At 38.4% G+C, this 5,021-nt stretch overlaps 1 pseudogene; it reads left to right on the top strand.

The window, feature by feature from the left end:
* Positions 1 to 1,484: 1,484 nt before the first annotated feature.
* On the top strand, positions 1,485 to 1,916 carry LOC114619247 (annotated as a pseudogene).
* Positions 1,917 to 5,021: the final 3,105 nt, after the last annotated feature.

The following is a 5,021-nucleotide window of genomic DNA, read 5'->3' as shown; positions in this document are numbered from 1 at the left end:
ACTCTTAAAGGTAGGCCCCAGTTCCAACACAAAACAACCTCAACAGCATCTTAAGAGGTTCTTTGTCTCGTAATGTGTCAGGGCATTTTTCTTTTACCATATAAGTTCTTTGTGTATATATTATGGTTTTGAGTTTTTAAGATACTTCTGTATGTGCAAATGTGTGTGTCTCTGTGTCCATATTTGTTTCTTGTGCTTTTTCTTTGGCTCGTTTTCTTCTGTTTGCTTGTTTTGTCCTATTATAACTTATTATTTTTTAAAATTTAATTTAACTTTATTTTATTTTTATTTGTTAGATGCCTGTATGTTTTTAAAGAAAACACAGAAAGGGTGTGGATCCAAACTGATAGGTTCAGTGAGTCTGGGAGAAGTTGGGGGAGGGGAAACCATATTAGAATATACTGTATGAAAAAAAAATATTTTCAATCAAGGAAAAAAATCATGTAGAAAAAAACAATTGTACTTACAAAATTTAAAAAATAAGATTTACACTCAGGTAAGAATGAACATGAAAAAAAGATCACTAAGAACAAATAACACACTAGTACAAGAAAACTGTGATGGAAATTTGAAATATTTAACAACCATGAGCACTAAGCAAGTATACAAGAGTGCAAGGAAGAAGTAGAGAAACAGGAAGAGACTAAATCTGGACTGAAAACACTCAAGTAGGGAAGTAAAGCAAAAGCCACCTCCAAAAGAAAGTCAAGACCAGGAAGCAAAGGAGGAAATGAACATCAGAAAACCTAGCGCGAGATGTGGAGAAAGACCCAAAAAAGTTATGTGGAAACAAAAATTTTACAGTCTTAGAGATTATAATTGGCATGGAAGGTTATTAAAATCTCACCAGAATAATTGTAACTAGAAATCTAAATGGAGAAGTTGTAGAAAAACTAAAATTGAGAGATAGAACATTAAAAAAATGTCGGACCACACATAGAGTCACACTCTGACCCATCTCTGCAGTGACCAGTACAGGAGACCAAGCAGGAGTCCAAGAGCCATTGGCCCAAAGCCGGGCCAGAACTGCCTACTCCCTTAGTTTTGTCCCTGCTTCTAATTAGGAAAAATCTGAAAAGACCAAATCTCCTGTGCAAATCCACCATATAAAATGTCCACTTCTAGATGGCCGCTCATCTGTTCAAAAAGATGTTTAAAATATCATGAGCAGCATGCACCACAGACAACAGATATTTATTCCTCATATCTGACAATTCCAACTGTCACTAGCTCCATGGTCATGGTCCCAACAGATTCAGTGTTTGGCGTGGAAACACTCTCTGGTTTATACATGGCTTCTGTATAATCAGTTCCTAGGTAGGGGAAGAAGAGCTGTACTTTCAGAATCCAACTGCTTCCCACGGTACCAGTGTTCATTCTAACACTGGCCTAGCCTCAACAAATGCATTTTAGGGAAGCACAAACATCAAAAAGATAGCAGGGCTCTTTCCTTTTGCGGCCATCGGTGGATCGCAGCCTCCAAAATGAAATTCAATCCCTTCGTGACTTCTGACAGAAGCAAGAACCGCAAATGGCATTTCAATGCACTTTCTCACATTCGGAGGAAGATCATGTCTTCCCCTCTTTCCAAAGAACTGAGACAGAAGTATAATGTTCGGTCTATGCCCATTTGAAAGGATGATGAAGTTCAGGTTGTTCGAGGACACTACAAAGGACAGCAGATTGGTAAAGTGGTCCAAGTGTACAGGAAGAAATACGTCATCTACATTAAGCGAGTCCAGCGAGAGAAGGCTAACGGCACAACTGTGCATGTGGGCATGCACCCCAGCAAGGTGGTTAACACCAGGCTAAAGCTGGACAAGGACCGCAAGAAGATCCTGGAGAGGAAAGCCAAGTCCCGGCAAGTAGGAAAGGAGAAGGGCAAATACAAAGAAGAAACGATCGAGAATATGTAGAGACACCTCATGCACGGCTTTCATTAAAGACTGCTTAAGTAAAAAAAAAAAAAAAAAGATAGCAGGAACTAATGTTGTCCATGTTTTATACCTGAAGAAAATTCTAAACAAATCAAAGACTATGGCTGTTTCCTCGAATGTGGGGCATGTTTTCCTCTTTGTTCTGAGACATACCAACACATATATCACTTATAGCCTGTTTGTTAACAATGAAAATATTAATGAGCAATAATCAGTGTCCTCAGATCCCAATACAATAAATGAACAATTAATTAAATAACAAAGAAATATCGCTGCAGTGGTACCTATTAGGATCAAAAACAAAGCAAATCTGACACAGAATCTGCTGCCTTAAAAGCAAATTTAGAATATTTTTAATGAAATATATAACCACATTAAGAAATTAGTAAAACCAAAGCACACTAGAGAGAATTGGTAATTAGCTAAAGACAGATGAAGAAATTAGAAAATTGAGATCAAGGGCTGGTAAGATAGCTCCATGGGTAAAGAAACTGGCTGCCAAGCATGACAGCCCCAGTTCAACCCCTGAGCCCACATGGTAAAGAGAACCAGCTTCCACAGATTGTCTATGACCACATGCATGCTGTGACATTCATACAGAAGACACACACACCTAAGCACCCAAGCATATGTACACAAAAGAAATAAACACATGTAAAAGAAAAAACATAAATCAATACAGAGGTAAAAATTTAATCAAGAATAAAAATTACTATGCATTAATAATTAGACAACTAAGTATTAAAATAGCTAAGGAATTTAGTCACTTAACAAAAATTACCTTCAAATGACTGGGAACATGAAAAGTTGCTCCATTTCAGGAGCTCTTAGGGAAAGTTCCAAGCCACAAAGAGATGCCTCTTTTATCTTATCAAAACAGTTAAAGTTTTTCTAAAAAAAATTGTTAATACTGAGTTTGGAGAAAATAAGAATGAATATCATATTCAAAAACTTGATGATGGAAGGAATTACTTGTACAACCACTGACAGAACTTTTCAGCAGTAAATTCCTAACTGTACATCAATGAGAACAGATATGTCTGTAAGCATCAGATCAAAGAGAATATGTGAGTACTTCTAAGAGGGTCCTACAATCTCTGTCATACCCAGAAAAGGGGACACAGTAGATCTCATATGTTATGACAGAATACCATGACATATCAAAGTCGCTGCCTCATCCAACAAGTTAAAAATCTCACAAGCTCATCACTCCCCAGGGCCAAACACACAGCTGTACACACTCCATTTACATCTGCATAAAGTGTGGGAAGATCAAGACTGCTGTCAGGAGTTAAAGCCAGGTTTGCCCTGAGCACCTTGGAGGAGAACGAGACTTTAGAAGCTGTTAAGTTGCTGAGTGCACGTGTTCACTTTCTTATAGCCTAATTGACCTATAAAGCTTTTGGTTTGCACATTTTTTTAGCTTTCATGCTATATTTTTAACTTTAAAAATCCTTTGAAGAAAAGAAAACTGTCAGCAGAAATGTTTTTAAGTGTATTCCTTTTATGCTAAGCTACTGGGTTTCTTACAACATCCAAAGCCACTCTAACAGATATAGAAACTCAGAGGTCATCATTACTCCTATGACACAGACAATAACTGCTGTTCAGAAAATGAAGAGAGCCACTCCTGGTCACAGAACTGGTGTGACAAGCTCATGTTCACTAACTCCCAAATCTAATCTTCTTCCTCTTCTGCTTCTCCTCATCCTCCTCGTTCTCCTCCTCCTCTTCCTCTTCCTCTTCCTCATCCTCTTCCTCTTCCTCTCCCTCCCCCTCTTCCTATTCCTCCCCCTCCTCCCCCTCCTCTTCCTCTTCTTCCTCTCCTCCTGCTTTTGGTTCTTCACTGTGTCTCACTCCCTCAGCTTCTATCCCTACACTCTCATTCCTTCCAACAAATAAACCATAATAATAGGAAGGGAAATCCACCTATGTGATAATTTTATATAATAGCACCTACCCTGGGATTGTCACCAAATAACCCAAGTATCTTCTTTCAAACCTTGCTAACAGTTTAACACATATATCTTTAGAAAGAAATAACACCTTTCCCAAACTGAAAACCCCACCATCTAATTCTAATATTTGCTTGGCTATCCAAATATCATATTATGTTTTGCAATATTTTTAAACCTGTAAATGTTGAACAGAGCAGATTAGGGTGATGAAGTGAAAGGGTACCCCTAAAAGTGGTATAGCTAAAAAATTCACTAAAACAAGCATGCCTGGACAGAAATATGTATGCCAAAGAAAATTGCCCTTCAGTCACTCAAAAAAAATTATAATTTTAAGGATCTCCTAATAGAACTTGATAGTGTAGCATTTCTGATCCTTTCTCCTGGGTTTTAGCTTAAGTCAAACACCAGCCAGTGGAGGCTGGGAAAATATAAGGAAAGATTCCAGTCTCACTCATCATTTCCAGTTAGTCCTTCTCTGGGACATAGGCTTCAGGGGCAGAGTTTTATAAATAATGAAAGCTATCGTAATCTCACCAGAAAGAAAACTCGGAAAGGTAAGAGTATGGCATATGGTGAGTTAGACTTTCACAATCTCCATTTTAACTACATGTCTTCTTATGTCTTAATGTTCAGGCAGAATTGTATCCCTTCAAATGCTTATGTTGAAGCTATAATCCCCAGTGTAACCACCAACCAGGAGTGAAGACAGCAGGAGCCAATGCTTAGTGTTTTCTAATACTGTCAGTTGGCTTATTTGTACCTAGGCGTGTGGAGGTGAAGGGAACAGCTGTGGGCTGGAGGGAAGGGACAGAGTCAGTGACAATGTCATCTATCTACTAATAGACATCCACTGCCCAGCTCCAAAGTGGAGGCTATCTGTTGTCTCCAGTACTTAGTTGTATGTGAGGTGTCAAAGATATTGTTCATGGTGTAGATCTCCATTCATTCTCTGTTGCATACTCCTTGTACTACAGATCTGTGTGTGGGGGGGGTCTCTTATCCTTCTTAAATAAAATCGCAAGACGGCAATGCAAATTCCTTAAATAGACGTAATACTAGGTCTACTAAGCTCTTCAGATCCATTACTACAAAGTAGCTTTGGGAAATGGAGCAAATCTATATTAGT

This window comes from Grammomys surdaster, unplaced genomic scaffold (genome assembly GCF_004785775.1).
Source record: "Grammomys surdaster isolate TR1022 unplaced genomic scaffold, NIH_TR_1.0 149, whole genome shotgun sequence".
NCBI classification, from domain to species: domain Eukaryota; kingdom Metazoa; phylum Chordata; class Mammalia; order Rodentia; family Muridae; genus Grammomys; species Grammomys surdaster.
Note: the sequence above shows the minus strand (reverse complement) of the source record. Positions and strands in the feature narration are given on the sequence as shown.